This window comes from Schistocerca americana, chromosome 3 (assembly GCF_021461395.2).
Source record: "Schistocerca americana isolate TAMUIC-IGC-003095 chromosome 3, iqSchAmer2.1, whole genome shotgun sequence".
NCBI classification, from domain to species: Eukaryota; Metazoa; Arthropoda; class Insecta; order Orthoptera; family Acrididae; genus Schistocerca; species Schistocerca americana.
This window is the reverse complement of record NC_060121.1, coordinates 222388453-222409193: the sequence shown is the minus strand read 5'-3', so window position 1 is coordinate 222409193 and position 20741 is coordinate 222388453.

Below are 20741 nucleotides of genomic sequence, written 5' to 3'. Positions count from 1 at the left end.
AATCTGTACCTGACTTAATAACTGACACCATGTTCCATCAGAAGTGCGCTCATTGGGTGCCTGTCTTCGAGACTCTGAGCCAAAATTTCACCAACCTCCTTCTGGACATCTATTCCAGATCAGTTCTTTATGGAGGGGCGGTAACTGGCCAATCCCTAGCGTCTGTTAAAAAAGCGTGGTCCGTCGAGCCAAACAGGGCTACCGAAGAGGCACGGGCGGCAGTTGATCTTAGGCGTTCTGCGAACAGCGAAGGGTAGGTTCTCGAAGGATTTGCGCGGGCTTCTACGGAATCAGTCAAATGACGCGATTTTAGAAACGGTGCGAAGGCTGATTTCTGCCGTTGAGACTAGTTCCCTCCGACTAGGCATAAGGAAAGAACAACGAGCTTTCCCCCAACACAAAAAAAAAAAAAATAAATAGATAAATCCTGTAACTTGTGGCCTTGTCGCCACGTTCTCTTCTCATGCAAGTAACTCGACTAGGACTTGGTGCACGAAAATGAATGAGGCTGCTGATTTCTATAACAGAAAATAAAATAAAATCAATTCTCAACATAGAATTCTCCTCCAAAAATCGGCATGTGATAGACGAGGAATGTACCCAACGGTAAACATTGTTTAGCAGTAATAATTCAGGGAAAGATGAAATTATTGAGGAGATGCGAAACAACAGAACCCTTTCATATGGAACAAGTTTGTTTCGAACAACCCACACAGAGTATACCGTCGACGTGTGCACTTTATGCAGGTACTTTTTATGTATTACAGAAACAAAGATAAGTGGGGATAAGATAGCAAACAAAGTGCAATTATTCTGCAACGAGCCACAGGAGGCCATTGGTCCCTTGAAACAAAACATTCAGAAAGTATCCCTGAACAACCTCTGAAATTTTGTCAGTGGATTTAGGTTTCACGCTCTGTACAGAATGTGGCACCTACCTTTCTCATTAGGACTAAGTTTCGACATTTGTCATCTGTTTTTACCAAGGGCAACGCTTATTCGCATTAATCGCTGAGATACAATTATAAGCGTTTTTAACATATGAGCTGTGGTTATTTCACGCGAGAATATGTATGACACGGATTCAGTGGCACAACTATTTGTAGTTCTCACTAGAAGTTACGATCCCGAAATACAGTGAATATGACGATTTCTGAGCTGCTGTTGGGTTCATTTGTATGGAGCACCATCCGGAAATTTACTCCGTTGTCTATGGAAACTGTGGCCTCGCTGGCAACGGTTATCTGATGTTTACATCAAACGCAAGTTTCAATAACGACTTATTAAAAGGTCACCTCTCGATGGTGGCGAGATTCGAATCGGCGACCTCCTCTTTAATCAGGTAACATCGCCACTCGCAGACCGATTAGACCGGCCAGAAGCCGCAACTCAAATGTTAAGAATCTGAGAAGTGCTACCTGTTTGAAATTTAGTTAGTTTCAATTGTGATAGATCCATTGGTGATTTCACACTTACTCTACCTATCTAGAGTTATACAAAGTTAATTGTCTGGATCGCACTTTATTTATCCACAAACATTACGCATTTCAAAAAACTGCCATTAACGGATCAAAACAAGGGAAAAATCAATACATGGAGTATTTTTCTCTTGTGCTTTGATCTACTGAGGGAACTACGTCGAAATGCGTAATCTGTGGGGATAAATAATGTACGATCCAGCCAGTTAATCTTGTATAAGTGCTTCATCAGGATTGCCAACTCTGTATCAATTTACTGTCTTCCATTGTCTTTCATTATCGATTTGTATATACTTGGAGGAATTCCACGTGATGTTGTAGCAGTCTCCAATACACAGGACAATGATGACCGAGTACCTCCAGTCTGTAATTCGTACTGCAATGGCAGGAGTGCGATTCCTTTGAACCTGCAAACCTATAAGTACCTGGGAAGTGGCTGAACTGCCCGTGTAGCTTAACACATAGCAAGCTAGTGTGCGATGCAGACAGATAGTCAGACAGGAACAGAATTTACGCGGCGGATCAACAACTGACCAGACCGAGCGTGAGTTTTAGTTGGTTTTCCACTCACGTTCAGGCAAATTTTTGGTTGGTTCTCCACATGAGCAAACGCGATACATGAGCAGTTAAAATACGATAACACACAGAACAAAGTTTACACGAGTCACATACTGATGACGCACACTACTTTCCTCTCTCAGATTAACCGACGACTGTGGTGATGGGAGGGGCATCTGGCCAAAAAGTTAAAAATAAATTTGCCAGATCACGAAAACGGATGGGCTCAACGCTAGGAAATTGGTATCGTGTAGTGAATTCTAGATATCTCCATTGCACTGCAAAATTTGGAAATTTGTGGTAAGGTCGTATGGGACCAAACTGCTGAAGTCATCGGTCCCTAAGCTTACACACTACTTGATCTAACTTAAACTAACTTATGCTAAGGACAACACACACACCCATGCCCGAGGGAGGACTCGAATCTCCGACGAAAGGGACAGCGCGGACCGTGACAAGGCGCCGTAGACCCCGCGGCTACTCCGAGCGGCTCATTGCACTGCAGTTACAGCTTCTTCTGATTAGAAGAGTCTGATGTTTCAAACGTGTCTATTATAAACTCTAAGACAAAAAAAGGGACGCACCACAGAGGGACTATACGGATGGGATGGAAATGGGTAGATGTGATGTACAAGCAAAGACAAATAAATTATTAAAATTTCAGAATAATTGGATGATTTATTCAAGAGAAAGAGCTTAACAAATAGAGTAAGTCGATAATAAGATGGCCCGCCTCTGGCCGTTATGAAAGCATTGATCGATACAGTTGATGGATGTTCTCCTGAGGGATATCGTGCCAAATTCTGTCCAATTGGTGCATTAGATCGTCAAAATCCCGAGCTGGTTGGAGGGTCCTGCCATTACGCTCCGAACGTTCTCAATTGGGAAGAGATGCAGGGACCTTGCTGGCTAAGGTAGGTTTCGGCAAGCACGAGGACAAATAGTAGAAATTCTCGCCCTGTGCTGAAATGTAAGCCCACAATGGCTTGCCATGGAGGGCAACAAAACTGGGCGTAGAATATGGTCGACCTACCGCTGTGGTAAGGTTACCGTGGATGACAACTAAAGCGGTCCTGCTACGAAAAGAAATGTCACCCAAGATCGGCACTCCTGGCTGTCGGGATGTATCGCTGGCGATAGGTTGCGATACCACTGCTGTCCAGGGCGTCTCCAGACACGTCTCTGCTGGTCATCATGGCTCAGGTCGACTCATCATTAAAGACAATTCAACTCCAGCCAGTGAGATTCCAGGCGGGAGGCGTGTCTGGAGACCCCTCGGTCAGTGGTGAAATACTAACCTGTCGTCCACCATACGGCCCAACAAACAGGCGTGATCGTCTGGGCAGCCATTTCATTTCACACCAGGACTGCTTTGGTTGTCATCCTTGGAACCCTTACATCGCAGCGGTACGTCGTCGATACTCTACGCCCCATTTTGTTGCCCTTTGTGGCAAGCCATCCTGAGCTTACATTTCAGTAAGACAACATCCGCCCACACGCTATCTTGGCCAGCTAGGTGACCGCATCTGTCCCCAATTCAGAACATTTGGGGCATTAGTAATAGCAGTAGTAGTAGTAACTTTATTCATCTATAGATCTCTTTTTACAAAGATACAGGACATGTCAAAGTATTTACAAGTTTAGACCAATTTAAAATAATCTAATTCGTATACACATATATCTACAGACTTCTAGTTAGAGACAATAATTAGATGTACTCCTGGTATACAATACTTTTTTTACAAATAACTTATTAAATAATGTAATGCTACACTGTTCACTCATATCTCACTATCAGTCAGTGCACACACTATACACACCTTGTTATAACACTTCACTCACTGAACACACAAACACACACACACACACGCACACACACACACACACACACACACACACACACACACACACACACACATTGGTGATCACTGAGCCATTTTCTGCCCCACAACTTTCCATCTGCTATCCTGAAAAACTGAGATAGCATTCCTCCATAGTGAGTGAGATTTTGAGCTCAGAAAGAGGAAGAGGTGTTAGTATTGTGCTATGCATAGCTTGGGGGGTAAGTATTTCTAGAATGGAAAAAAGAAGGAAAAACATAAAGTGAAGGTGTTATGTGGAATGTTGGATGTTTTATGATCATTATTATTATTATTTATTTGTATAACATCCTTTTATCAAACCGCTACTCTGTTTTATCTAAGTAATCCTTCAGTGTGTAAAATGTATTGCATAACAGCAATTTTCAGCTGCCTTTTTAAATAAGTGTATTTTTGCAATTTCTTTCATCCCTTTTGGTAGTTTATTGTACAGTTTTATTCCCTGGTAGAAAATGCTGTTTTGAGTTTTATGTTTATTTTTTCTTGTAAATGTAAGCTGAGTCTATCTCATGTTGTATGGTCATGGACAGAGCTGTTTGTGCAGTAATTACCAATGTTATTTTTGATGTGTACAACTGACTGGTAAATGTATTCACATGGAGAAGTGTTTTGAACAGATGTTTACTATGTGCTCGACTAGTATTTTTGGTTATTATTCTTATGGCTCTTTTCTGGAGTTTGAAAATTGTGTTCGTATTTTGTGCATTTGTTCCCCAAAAAAAAATGCCATAGCTAAGAATTGAGTGTATACATGAATAATATGTAACTAAAAAATACTGCACATTACACACGGATGATAAGATTCTAAGGGCATAACATGCTGATGGCACTCTGTTTGCTAGTACCTCTGTGTGTTAACAGTACTTCAACTGAGAATCAATACTCATTCCTAGAAATTTTTCGTTTGTTACACAGTCTATAGAGGCATCATCTACATTTAATTGAACATTGTAATTTTTCCTCTTGAAACTGAAATTCATGGCATTAGTTTTCTTTATGTTCAGTGTCACTTTATTGCTTATTGATCAATCATAAACTTCCTTGAGAGTTCCATTTGCTTTCTCAGCAAGCAGTTATCTTGTTTTCTCATTGACTATGATATTTCTGTCATCACCGAAGAGAATTTTTTCACCATGAGTAGCACTGCTGGGAAAGTCATTGATGTATATCAGGAATAGCATTGGTCCAAATATGCTACCTTGCGGAACCCCTGTATTAATGTATTTTGTTCTGATAAGTGTTTTACTAAATGTTTCCATCTATTTGAAGTATGCGTTATCTCTACACTTTGTTCCCAATGTGCTAGGTATGATCGAAACCAGTCATTAGCTACCCATATTATTCCTAATGCTTCTAATTTATTTAATACAGTCATGTGGTCGACTGTATCAAACGCTGTAGAAAGATCCAAAAATATGCCTGTGACATATTCATCCTTATATCAAGAGCATCAAGTACAAATTTTGTGAATTCTACTACGGCTGACTGTAATTTTTCCACTTCGGAAACCAAATTGTGATTCGCTTAAAAGATTGTATTTATTCAGGTAATTCATTAATCTGTCTTGCATAACTGCTTCTATTATTTTTTAGGATGCTGACAGCAGGGAAATAGGCCAGTAATTTTCTATGTCTTCTGCATTACCTTTCCTAAGCAAAGGTACAACTTTTGCCTGTTTTAACTGCTCTGGAAATGTCCCTGATATGAAGGATTCATTTATTATATTTGTTAAGGGGCCTTGTATAATCCCTACGCATTGTTTCAGCACACACATTGGTACTTCATCTAAGCCTACTGACTTTTTATTTTTTCAGTTTTTGAACAGTTTTATTGACTTCATTCTCTGTGGTTGGTAGTGACATCATTGTATTTAGTGCAACATTATTTATGGGTGTTATATTTGTTTTGTGGAATTTTTGCTGTAACATCTCTGCAATACTTGAGAAATGCTCGTTTACATAGTTTGCTAAGTGCTGTGCATCATTTATTACCTTATCCCCCTCCCTTAGCAGTATGTTATTCTGCATTTGTTAACCTCTCCCCGTTTCCTTATTTTATAACATCCCAGACTGCTTTGCTTTTATTCTCTTCATTATATATTATTTTGTCATTAAATGAGTGTTTTGCAGCAATCAACACCTTCCTATTGATCTTTTTGTATCTATGATAAAACTTAAGAATTCTGAATCATTGCGAATCTTTTTCATGGAACTGAGGTGTTCAAGTGTTTGGGAGGACTTCGTAAAGTGTGCTGTTATCCAACTGCTTTTATGAGGTGTTGATACAGACATGCATACGTTTGGAAATGCCTTTTCAAAGCTCAAGTTAGACAATGTGGAGCATTTAGAGAATTTCATATTCACATTGGTTTTCTTATACACTTCATCTCAGCTTTGTTTTTCTAGTTCTTTTGAAAAATCTTTTATTTTGATTTTGATAGATGTCGTTCGTAGGCTTGTAGTTTAGGGAATGATTTGATGCCTGATTTTACTGTTGTTACTTGACAGAGACGGTTTGATAGTCCGAGATCTTTTACAGCTACACCACATTTTTCCCTGTCCATATTTGTGGCCACATGGTCAAGTACTGATGCAGTCATTCTAGTAACCCCCGTTGCACTATTGAACAATAGGGACGTACCAAAACTTTGAAGGATGTTTATGAAGGTGCTGCTGGATTCATTTATGATATTAGTGTTGGTGTTAATGTCCCCACATAGAATTATGTTGACCTTTGTACTTGAGACATTATCTAGAACTTCTGTTAATTTATTGGAAAAAGTGTCTGCACTACCACTGGGAGAGCGATACACACACACCAAAATGATTAATTTCTTGGTGATATCAAGCCCTGTTAATTCAATAGCTGATATTTCAAAGTGTTTGTCTGCACTTACTGTACTGAGGTCATGTCTTGATTTGAGCTGTGTTCCTTTTCTGATATAATTGCATGATCCTCCACCCCTTGAAGTAGTTCTGCAGTAAGAGTTTGCCCTTTCATACAATGATAATACTACATGTTGGATTTCTGTCTCTACACCAGTGCTCAGTAATACAAATTACTGTGCAGTTCAATCATTGGAGCGCAACTTCTAATAGCTGTATTTTATTTTTTATTGATTGCATGTTTTGATGAAGGATTGTTAAGTCTGTGAAATTCCCCATGTTATTCTTTCCAGTGGTTCGTTTTTCTTGGTGACATCTGGTACGTGTGATATTTGAAGTGTTAAAATCTGTCCTGTGAGTGTTTGTTTCAGTATTTTTTAAGCTGCTAGAGATACTTTAGGCAGGGTAACCTGTTGTCTGGACTTATCCTAAAGAAGACCTACTTTTCCGCCTATGACAACAGGTATTTGGCCATGTGTGGCCCAAGATTCACCCCCTGTACTTTCATGAAATCAGCTGTACCAATCTTCCCTTCCCAGTCCTGTTTAGGTGTAGGCCACGCCTAGTGAAACCCCATCTGTTGATAGAGAAACGTGAGCAAAGTTGGCTGTCCTCAGAGCCATTCCTAACCCCACACTGATGCGCCTCACAGCTGTGATGTTGTCGATCATGACGCTGGAACAGCTCAACAAATTGTACGTTGGTGCCATGAGTCATGGAAGCTATCTGGTCCTATGTCATATGCCCCATCCCTGTACAAACTGTTTCCCACCCCACCCACTATCAGTCTTTTGTAAAGTCCTTACATAAAGACCCTATGTACTCTATCACATGACTTAGCCATGCATTTGAAGATACTGGTGGCCTGGTACGCAGCCCCTAAACTTTCCTGAGGGCCTAAACATCGCCCATGTCTACTACCTAGCAGCAGCACTTTCTTCTTCCTAACTCTTTGTACATTCCTAGGCTTCTTGGCCTCGTTTGAAGTGTGCTGCACATTTCCTGCTCCTAGTTCTACCTGAGGCTCCTCTCCACTTAACTTTGGCAGTGGTAGATACCTGTTTTTGGTGTTGTTGATAAAACTGTCAGATTGCGTACTCTTTCTTTCTATCCTCCTACAAGCTGCCAGCTCCCAACCACCCTCCTTCTCCCCTTCCCCCTATCTCCCTCGCTCCCTATGAGTTCCTTCCTTGCTTCCTTCAACTGTGCCTGAAGGACACAGATTTTCCTTTCCTGTTCCCCAATCAAAATGTTCCTACTGCATACTCTGCAGTTCCAGGAAGCAGCCTCTTCTGTTCCTCCAACATTCTCCCCACTGCAACCCCCCCCCCCCCCCAGTGAAAATATTTCCGACAAGACTGGCAACAAATCCCTCTATTCACTCCCTATAACATTTCCCACATTTCTCACTCATCGTCAGTTTAGAAAGAATAATTAAGTTATAAGAATGTTTCAAATTTGTCAAGGACGCGATATTGGCTGTGTGTAAACAAAAAACGACACAAAGGTCTTATGTGTGGTGGTTGTTGTTTTTGTATTGATTTAGAGATGCAATGACAGAAGAATGAATTTTTAATTAGTTGGCTTTTAAAGACTTTAAGTTATCAGGCGTGTTTGGTCAGGTTTTTAAACGTTTATTACTCGGAAAATTTAGGCCTAGGTCGCGTCTATCTAACTAGTAAACAATACGAAATGTGTTAGTTATATACGATTTAGAATCGTTTAATTACACTTTTATTGCAACAATAGACACTGATGAAACTAGTAGTTGTCTTTTTTAAACGAATTTTGCACTATCAAGAAAACTTGAATAGAATTTTTTGTATTTATGTAACGCAAAATTTCAGGTTATGTCGCGATTTTCGGGACTTCAGCTAAAGAACAAGTTTTTTCAACAACAAGCTTTACTGGGACGCTAATACTCTGTTGTGTGACAAAAACGGACTCTACAGCAAGTATACAAAACAAAGAAAATTTAAATTAGACACTATATCCTCTTAAATACGTTCTTCTAGCGAAGAAAAAACCTGTGATCCCACTCGGCGGCCATCTTGGACAAATACTGGCACCCTTACAGCGCATCGGTACGTCGTCGATACTCTACGCCCCGTTTTGTTGCCCCCTGTGGCAAGCCATCCTGGGCATTCATTTAGCAAGACAACATCCATCCACACACTAATTCCTGTCTTTGCCAGACCCTACCTTGGTCAGCTAGGTCGCGGGATCTCGCCCCAATTATGGGGAAGGACCTCCAACTAGCTTCGGATTTTGACGATCTAACGCGCCTATTGTACAGAATTTGGCACGATATACCTCAGAAGGACATCCAATGACTCTATCAATCAATGCCAAGCCGAATAAATGTCTGCGTAAGAACCATAGCTGGAGAAACGTGTTATTTACTGGCACAATTTTTGAAGCTTTTTTCCTTAAATAAATCATGCCATTTTTGTCAAATTGCAGTCATTTGTTTGCCTTTACTTGTACGTCACATGTACCGATCTCCGACTCAAATGGTTCAAATGGCTCTGAGCACTATGGGACTCAACATCTGTGGTCATCAGTCCCCTAGAACTTAGAACTACTTAAACCTAACTAACCTAAGGACATCACACACATCCTTGCCCGAGGCAGGATTCGAACCTGCGACCGTAGCGGTCAGGCGGTTTCAGACTGACGCGCCTAGAACCGCACGGCCACACCGGCCGGCATCTCCGACTCATTCGAATAATTCTTCGTGGTGAGTCTTTTTTTTTTTTTTGTCTTAGAGTGTATATGCATATTTAACAACGTTTGCTCTTATCTCTGAACGTGTTTACTGGCTTTCGCTGACGCGTCTGCTACGGTAATGTCTCTAGTGAAGCGTGACCAACTTACGCAAGTGTGGTGCAATGGCGAGCAGACGCTACGCATGCTTTGACGAGTCTCGAAGGTGAACTTTCTCACAATGTGAAATGGTGTTTTATTAAATGTCACTGCATATGCTCGTGACGATGAAAGAGAGAGAAAGAGAGAGCAAGTAATATGAAAGCAGCAGAAGTGTCTGTATGCGTTGAGTATATCAATTAAATATAAAATTCCTTTCGAAGATTATTTTGGATTATAAGAAAACATCATTACATTACTAAGTGCGAAGTGAGGCTTGTTGGCTTGTCGCGATTTTTCTGGGCAGACACTAAATATCATGGCAGTCTAGCCTATGTAATTACGATTAAGTGGGGCAGATTTCGTTTTGTCTGCGAGCTGCATTTAATTCGCGATCAGATTTTGCCAGTCGATATTTCATTCACCAACAAAGTTTTACGTTTTCTATTCTTTGTATGACCGTGCTGGGAGCAGCTGTTGTTCTGAGTAACCTTAATCGGTTTTAACCATGTTAGATTTCTGTAGTTTTGAGGCACAGTAATAATTAGAAAGTTAATGAATATCTCATATCTTGATTTCAGATTCGCGCCTTTCATAAATTTAATTAACTGAAGCGTTAGTTTTATTAGCTAGTAGACGTGAAAGAGCATGAAGCGTGCACAATGCCTACACGGAAGTAATTAAATATTCTCGTGCCTAATCCACATCAGCTTTTTCAATGAAAACTAATTCCGCTGCTCATAGATGCTCACAAGAAACCACTCTTTGGACCAGTAAACTATTTTCAGATAACAGAACGTAAGTTACCTCGAGAGCTTCGAGGCGGCGGCTGCTCGACATTTTATTTACTTAATTTGCAATGTTTTTGTGGTGTTGCAAGGTCATATCAACAGAATGTAACATCTTCACACACGAAAGCATAAATCTGGGTTGAGTCTTGCTTATTAGGCAAATATTAATTATTGTTAGGAGGATACAAGTTGTATTCAGCAAAGTGAAAGTTAACCAATAAGCAATACTAAAACATATTTCAGGTATTAAATAGAATGCCACAATGTTGACAAATATCAACCACTCATGTAAATACCCCAAAGATCAAGAACACAAGATTGAAATAGAAAAAGAAGTCAAATATCTGGGAGAATGGAGTACTTGGAATGCTGGGGAAAGTAAAGCAATGGAATCCAGAAAAAATAAACTTTAATCTTCTCTGAATGAATTCCAACAGATTAGCTAAACACAATTTTGACTTTTTCCGTAACCGCAAAACGAAACCCAATTGGTTTAAAGAAACTGAAGAAGAGGAGGAGGAGGATATTAGTGTTTAACGTCCCGTCGACAACGAGGTCATTAGAGACGGAGCGCAAGCTCGGGTTAGGGAAGGATGGGGAAGGAAATCGGCCGTGCCCTTTCAAAGGAACCATCCCGGCATTTGCCTGAAGCGATTTAGGGAAATCAAACTGAAGAAGACTTAGTAGAATTAAAGATTTCAGAATATTCACTTATCGATATTGCAGATAAATTAATTACTAAAGATGAAAATATAAGCTTCCAAGACAAATCTACACAAAAGTTCAAACCCTTCATCTCGGAAGAAGAGAGGAAAAGAAGGTCAGAAAGAATGAAGATATATTAGGTCCTAAGAAAAGAACAACACACAAAAAAATGATTGATGCAGCGTACCCCAAAGAGGATGAAACGAAAGAAGAAAGAATGTCACGTCGCACTACATAAGTATGGGTGTCGTGGAAACACAATTGAGAGAGTTAAGAGTAAAAGGGTTTAAGTGAAAAAGAAAACGATGCTTTTGGGATCTGTGCACCATACTGTAGCGGAAGAACCAATCTGTTTTGTGGCAAATGGATATAGATTGCAATGTGTGATTTGAACTGCTTGCTAGCGGTTATTTGAAGAACTACGTAACAAGAAGTGCTTTCCTTTTGGATGTAAAGAAATGAATGTGCACACATATGTCTTTGTCGAAGTGGAGGGCCTAGCAAACAATCTGCTAACGATGTGGTCCCTTCTGAAGATGCTATGTGGGATTAGGAATAGACATCTCTTGTATTTATATCTGTATGTGCTTTAGCTTTCTGTATTAACATTGTTTATTTATGTGCCTTATTCTCTCCATTACATGTATAATCAATAAATGTTACGTGTACTGATTAATGTAATTCATCGAAATGGGACAAAACATTGTATTACATTGTTGAGGGTCATTCCAAACCTGATATTAATGAAAGTCAAAGGGACGTAACTGTAAAGTGGTCTAAATGGCAACTAGATTTTTGGAAAAACATTACTGAAGACATCCTTCTGAATTTTACTCACTGATATTTTACGTGTAGCTTCGTTAATACCCACTGCATGTGATGGGAACAGTACACAATATAAGAAATGAACACAGAATTTTAGTTTTTTGTTACAAATTTTGAGGCTCATTTCCTCTGAATAGTGATTTTGTTATTTACACCCCTTTGTTTTCTACCTTTCAATTAAGAACGGTCATATTGCGTTTTGTAAATTTGGCCCTTATTCTTTTCTGAAGGCAAGGTAACCTTTATATGGTACTTAGTGACAACACAGAGTTACAGTTAAGACCGAAAGTAGTATCTCTCAATTTTATCAGGCACCATAAATGTTCCTATAATGTTTGCAGTTATTACAGCAAAACCGTACTAGCAGCAAATAGTATGTATCAAGAGTATGTAACCGAAAATACACTTGTCTGACAGATTTCTAGAAACACTTGCGTTTTTGAGTAACAAAATCCACATAATGAATTGCTGTATGCTGTAAACCGGTTACTTTACCTAATCCGACCGAGTTTTCAGCATGCCAGGAATATATCCGCTCTGCTATTTTAATGTTGGGCTGGGTAAGAGGAATTTTGTCAGCACTAGAGGCGGTGCAAAAACCAAGGGTATGTTTCACGAGACCAATACAAGCTCTAAGGCGCCAGACTGCACACATTTGTTGGCGAAACACACACATATACACAGACACACGCACACACAAAGCGGAGGTGATATTGAAAGGAGATCCCAAAGAGGAATCCGAGCCAGCGGATGGGCTTGGGGAATGAGATGCTGATCAGACGGAATCTAAGAAGAATACGAGAAAAGGGAGGCGGACGGAGAGGGCTGTCTGCGGGGGCGGTGGGGCGGGACGGGGGCCTGCTAGGGTCCGGAATGCCGATATTGAATACTAAACAGCCGGCCGGCAGCGGCCGCCGGGGACGCGCCCGCTTCGGCCCGCCTCGGACGCCGTCGGCACACTTCGGTCCGCTCCGCGACACCGCTACTGCGTCGCCGCAAATGGCGACGGCCGGCGTCGTCTTGAAGACGCCGCGTCACCGATAAGCCACGAAGGCGGCGCTCGCTCCGGGGATCCGCAGAATTCGATACCAACCACAAGCGACATTTCCTCAAACGAAGATGTACTAACAAGTAAAATGAGTGACATCGCATACCTGAATAGTACACGAGGCAAAAACTTATTCTCACATAAGAAATAGTGAGAATACCGCAATCAGAACCAACTTTAAGAGTAGGTGAAAATTCACAGCCTATGGCAGGTTGTCGTGAATCGTTATATTCTAGTTACCTCTGTTGTGTATCTGGTGCTTGAGTGTGGATTGATGAGTTTGGTAAATTTCTCCGAAATTAAGTGAATATTCCGTCGGTGACTGACAGAAAATGATAACAATATTACACAGGAAACACTTCTTAATGTGCTGCAAATCGTATTTATTTGGTCTCGAACCGGCTTTACGTTCTTGAGCCATTGTCAAGTGACAACTGAACGCCACAAACACAGATAAAATAACTTACGCAGGAGTTACAAAAGGTACACGTAAAGTGTTTAAAAAATAAACATCTATATTTCTAAAAATCAAGGAACATATGTCATAGAATGCCAGCTTAGTATTGAACAACCAAACTCAATTTCCTTTATCCTCTCTGTCAAATTAAGTTTCAGTTACAGAAATATAACCTTTTGTTCCTTTTTAGTTAAATCTAATTATTTCTGTGTGACATAAAAATGTAACACTTTTCCACGTAAACACTCTACGTATACTCATCATTGTATCTTCTCTATCAATAATATCTATGTAAGTCGCATCTCGTTTAATCTCATTTTTCGACATTAAGTTGTGTCCTATGGTCTAAGAAGCCAAAAGGCGATTCGTGACAAATAAATACAATTTATCAGAGCTTTAAGAAGAATTTCCCATTTAATATTCTCCGAAAGTTTTTAAAGCCACATGATTCTTGTAACAAGAAGACTTTACCTTTTGTCATTGTGGAATGTGCGGCCACAACTTAATTATTACGACGTCTTTTATTACAGTCTACTATCGGTATACATCTAAAACGTGCCAAGCAAAAGTCAAGAATTATGTAACATATGGAAGTGATTCATACAGCCACAGAGAGCTATTTCCTCAATATATTGAAGGTATTTGAAATTTTCACTCATCATTTTAAAGAACCAGACAAATAAACGTAACGAGTAACAGAATCACAGCTAGTCTGACGATAGAGACACCGACCGATGAAACCAGTTCGACCACCACAAGGCCAGTCCCAGCCGTGGTGATTATGTTTTCATTTCCTCTGCAGTGTACCTGGCGAATGAGTGTGCATCAATGAGTCTGGTATATTTCTTCGAAATTTTTGGAAACTTTGATTGACTTACAGGGTATCACTGCACGCTGTTCCTGTTCATGAGCGGGTAACGACGCATCCTGGTTAAATACTAGCAAATAGCTTCATTCAACACGAAGACTGAAACACAAACTACATTCGATATTGTATTACAGAGTCGTTTTTTATTGTAATTTTATATCTATATATTTTTCGGACTTTTCTCTTTGTAACCGTTTTGTTCTAGACATAATGGCTTTTTCATAGCGATGTAGCGCACGTGGATGTCATAATCTCCAGATCTCTATCCCTAAATCACTTTGCAAATCAATTTATTCTGTGTACCTTAGTGACTTACGGTTGCTATGTACAAAGACAAACTGACTGACGGCCGTACAAGTGCTTGAGTGTGTTATAAATTGTTTCATCTTACCAGGTATTTGTATTAGATTAGTTATGATCGTATACAGCATATCATTTATTTATTTTTAACAGATCGTATGATGGTTTGTAATAGAAGTAAACTGGTTATCACCCTGCAAAGAGATCGGTAGAAGATCATAATTAAAGACGTATAATTTTTGTAATAGCTTGATTCTTACTTGGAGATACAAAGCTTATACCAGGACCAACGTCCTCTAGTGTTTGTTGCATATAGTCTCTCTGTCTTCCCATACAATTTCTACTCCCTCAAGTACATGGAAGTTATTCCTTGATGTCTCAACACATGTCCTGTCAAGCTGTCTCATCTTATTGTCAGTGTTTTCCAAATGTTCCTTTTTCGCCGATCCTGAGGAGAACATCATTTCTTACGTTATCAGTCCAATTAATTTTCAACGTCTTTATGGAGCACCACTTCTCAAAAACTTCAATTTTCTTCTTGTCTGGTTTCCCCACAGTAAGGCCTGTGATTGACACCTGCAGACTTCTGTTGGCCAGGAATACACTCGACGCCTTTGCTATTCTTCTTTTGATGTTCTCCATACTTCGTCCGTCATATGTTACTTTGTTTGCAACGTTGCAGATTAATTGGTTGGTGTGGAGGAGAAGATCAAACAGCGAGGTCATCGGTCTCATCGTATTATGGAAGGATTGGGAAAGACGTCGGCCGTACCCTTTCAAAGGAAGCATCCCGGCGTTTGCCTGAAGCGATTTAGGGAAATCACGGAAAACCTAAATCAGGATGGCCGGATGCGGAATTGAACCGTCGTCCTCCCGAATGCAAGTCCAATGTGCTAACCACTGCGCTACCTCGTTCGGTCAACGTTACAGAATTCTGCACTTCGTCTACTTCGTGATTATAAATTTTGATGTTACGTTTATCGCTGTTCTCATTTCTGTAACTTTTCATTTCTGTTTTTGGTTTACTCTCAACCCATATTCTGTACTCATTAGACAGTTCATTCCATTCAACGGATCCTGTAATACTCCTTTACATTAACTGACAATAAAATGTTAGCAGCTAATTTTATCACTGACATCCTTTCACTCTGAATCTTAATCACTCTCTTTAAACCTATTTCCTTCACTAATTTTTCGATACAAATATTGAATAGTAGGGGAGGGAGACAATATGCCTTACATCCAATTTAATCCAAGGATTTCGTTGTTGGTCTTCCAGTACTATTGTTCCCTCTTGGTTCTTGTAGACATTGCATAAAATCAGGCTTTCGCCCTAGCTTACTCCCATTCTTCTCAGAATTTCATTTTGCACCGTTGCCTCTTTTTCTAGGCTGGCGTAGCTCATGGAGGAGTCTTGATTTTTCTTGAGTCTTGCTTCCATTATCAATAGGAATGTCGGTATTGACTCCCTGTTGCCTTTACTTTTTCTAAACCCAAACTAATCCTCATCTAACATATCCTCAATTTTCTTTTCCATTCTTATCAGGTGAATACTTAACGCGAATAAAATTCGGGGTACAATGATGGGATTTTTTTTTATTATATCGGGCTTAACCAGTCATCACCGAAGCTGCAGTATCAAATAGGAAGCTTTAGATTCATTGTTAATTCTTAAACCTAAGAACATCGGAGAGATGTTTCTTGCAGAAAATAACGACTGGAATCGAAAACACAGATGAACCACTTCCGAAATAAGCCACAGACAGATTAAATATTATATTCTTTCCCAATTATCTCGAAAAAGGCCTATGAAATTGCTTGATCGATCGATTCTTCAATGATTAAAACCAATGATGAACGTGTCATTGAATATCTACCAGCTACACTTCTTACGCACAACAACGATTAATGATATTAATCAATAAACAAACGTTTCCCATACTGTTACTCTTCACTTTCTTTATTGCAAGTCATTTGGTAAAATGGTAAATCGCCCAATGCGAGTAATTTTTGTTGAACTGGTTGGCATTCCATCATAACTACGTACTATACATCGAACACGAACGTGCTTGTATTAGTAGCAGTTTTATTTATCTGCAGAATACGTTTGCTATTGGACGTGTCATGTTATTACAATTAAATAACCAAAGAATATGTTATTCACGTAGACAGACATTAAAATATTGACAGGTCTTGATGACAAGGTAGTCGCTCGTGGCCTCGCAGTAGGAACCATCACGGCATTTTCCTGAAGAATTTAAGGGAAACTCCGGAAAACCTAAAACAGTCGCTGTAAATATCGATATAAATGAGCATCCCTAAATAGCTGCCAGGCTAACGAAAAATATTTTTTTCTATATTCTCTTCACTAATATAGACGTGGAAGTGAGGTGAAATTGCCAATGTTCCTTTCAAAACTCTGCGTTTTAAACGCAAGTTGTTTCTGAGACTGGAAGTAAATGAAGAACAATTACATACAACACTGACTTGTTCTCCACTTCACAAAATCTATGAGTAGAGTCTTCAGTTAGAACAGTGCGGTTTTCTAAGATTCCTAATTTTAGTTAACTTCTCCTTACTGCAGTTTATGCTAACCGTCAACAACTGAAATAGGTAGGATGAATGCAACGCATTCAAAATCGCATTCCTTCTTTCCCTGGTTCATCGTTTATCGCTACAACACTTCATCTCAAATTGCATGCAGTATTGTATAGCAAATGCGTGAATTTTTGGAGAATTGTTGACATTGAGATCGTCGAAGACAAGATACTAACACAATTGAGGACGATAGCTATGAAGAAACAAAAATTTATGCCTACCTGAAAAAATATAGAAGAGAAAGCCACTCAACCAGCAATGCACATTAAGAATCACGAGTTTCCTCGACATCTGCCGCCTTGACAACTTCTTTTGGAGATACTCCGTAAGTTAGTAGCTGTACCTAGATGTTAGTAAACATGCTTTTTTAAGTAGACCACGATGCGTTGAAGCTGCGCTAACGCTCACTACAGTTCCTTGTGTTTTAACTTTTGCACGCTAGAGGGCGTAACGTTACCGTTGAGTGCAAATGTTTTACATTTTTCTTATACGTAAAAAATTGCTGTCAACATTTGCAAAACCCAAATATTAATTTAATATTTGGGTCAATATTCGTAAGACTCTAATTCCTCTCTCTCAAACCCCATTCCACAGGAAGAGAGGGAGAGTTTTAGTTTTAGCGGATCAAAATTTACGAAGTAAATAAGTATTTTTTATTTATCCGTAACCTTTTTCCCACAAAAATGAGAACATGAATTTTCTTGAATTACAGCGTCAACTACCAAGAATCAAAACAAATGTTTAAGACAAAATGTACGTGGTTCTTTATGTAGAATCTGATTCTGCAGTAAAAAATGGGGGTTCCCATTTGAAATTTTAAAGTTGTCTCCCGCCCCACCCCCAGGGGTCTGGGGTGGCGGGCTACTGTTAGCACCAGCAGATGTCCCACTCGAAAATAATCAACTTTGGATTCTACACATGTTTTCGTGTGAAGCTTATTTTTCGAGTTATTCTCGTCTGTCAACTTAAAATTTACACCCTGTATATATCTACGCTATGTTTTCCATTTCCTTATATGTAAGATATTTATATACCCATCTTATTATGCATTAACAATGGTAGTTTCTGATCCACTTGAAACTGGCGTGACGTAAAGGCTGAAACCGTTCATGGACTTAATAAATTTTTTATTACTTAATGGAGCGGCTTCTCATTAATTGAACACACAGTTCCGGAATCAGCGCCTTCTGAATACTGAGAAACTAACAATAAAAGGAGTTTCCCGTTTTCCATTCTTAAATGGAACAGGAAATCTCCTTAAAATGTATTAGACAGAAAGTACCGCCTCCCACGCAACTGAAACTTATGTGTAGAGTGTGAGGTTCGGTTTTCTTCAGAATGTGTGACGTCTTGAACTTGGCCTGTATGGGCTATAAGTCGACGGACGATGACCTTAACTTCCATAATGTTGCATTTATAACTCTCTTGCCAGAGCTTTATGTCAATATGAGAAACGTGGTTGACTCTAAACATCTTCGCTTCGGTTATTGACGGAACTCGTATAGTCGCTCACTTGTGAGCTGGCATTCGACATCTTAACTTGATTATGTTCGAAACGTCAGTCTGAGAATGGAAGACACATCACCACAAACGTAGGGGCATTTGGTACTGAAGACTAAAAACTTTATAGTTGTATTTACATTCCTAAAATTGCAAGAAACATGGAAATTTTAATTTATTTACTAACGAACACATACTTTCTACATTCTACATAAAGTAATGGCTTTTGGCAAGAGCAATGTGTAGTATCTGTGGAGACCCCGTGGTCGCCATAATACGCTGCGGCACAGATGATACGAATTTTTCATCTCAAAAAGTTACCTGAGTTACATCACATATGGATACGCGTATTGCATGGTGTAAAACTAAAGGAGTCATAGCAAGAGTCCTGGCGTATATTACCGTTTTGGACTTTTCCTTTCATTAAGCGAATTCAGTATGTACCCTAAATATATTAAATAACGTACTATAAATATTTTAAATTTAATACATCTGTTGACATATAGGACATTTATGGTAACGCAGACTGAATTTGCTACACGCACTGATACTTGTGTGAAGTACTTGTGCATGTAGCAAACTTAGTCTGCGTTACCATAGATGTCCTCCATGTCAACAGATCTCGAAGTTTAAAAGATTCTAAATTAATGTTTTGAACATGGCTGTGATCAGCAACCGTAATTAATTACAATGTCACAAATTTCCAGCCAATCGTATGCAAATAGGACTGAAAATTCTTTAATTAGTTGTCAACGCCATCTAGGGGCGCCTTCTTCAGAAGAAACTGTTACCTTACCTACCAATATCACAGGAAGGTACATTAATAGCAGGTAGGGATTTGAACAAACACTTAATTTTTACAAATTAAATATATAAGTATACTAGCATGTGGTTAAAAGGAAGTTCGAGCAACACCGCTCTAGTCAGAATATTAAAACCACGATTAAAACGTTTTCCACCGGAATACATAAGAGGTATAGTCAAAATTTTTAAACAATATATAAATATGCCACTAAGGACACTACAGTGGCATAGGACACAGTTTTACCCCCATACACTACCTTCAGGTACCAAATTAACGATTCCTTGATGCCTCAAGTTGTGAACTATGAACCGATCCCTTCTTTTAGTCAACTCGTGTCGTCTCATTATTTCTGCCCTAATTCAATTCAGTACCTCCTCATTAGCTATTCGGTCTACCCATCTAATTTTCAACATTCTTCCGTAGCGCAAAGTTTCAAGACGTTCTATTCTCGTCTCATTTGAACTGCTCATCGTCCTCGTTTCACATCCGTAAATGGCTACAATCCACGAAAATACCTTCAGAAAAGACTAACTAATATCTATTAAATTTGTATTCTATTTATAACGGTTAGAACTGGTTAGAAATGGTCTGACCTGTTCCTCGTATCCTGCGACTTCGGCAACGAATGTGAACACTTCCGACAATGTAGGACTGGGAAAAGAAAGAAGGAAGAGAGAGGAGTCTGACGTATGGTAGACAACATGGTCATTAGAGATAGGGCGCAAGCTAGGACAGGACGGGAATGGAGGAGGAAATCAGTCATGTCTTTTCCAGATAAACCACAGAGAAACCACCAAAAATGTAGATGTGAAAGGAGATTTGTAAAGCCCCACTCGAATGTCACTTCAGTACTTACCACTGCGCTACCTCGCTCGTTTGCAAAATGGCGTAAAAAAACTTCACTGAACTTTGTGAATTGTCTATTCTGTTTTAAAGTTTCGATAACTATTAAAAGTTAAGCCTAGTACGCCCTAGTGTAGATAAATTTATAACCCATGTGATGTAATGAACGCAATTTCATTACAGCACAAAATGAAAATTACTTAAGGGGCTCCGGAAAAGGGTCAAAAGTTTTTACTTTTACGCATGTTAAAAACCTACAGACTTTTCTTTCAATTGATATATAATTTATTCAATTCAGAAGGCTGCAAATATTTTAAAAATATTTTTGGAATGTG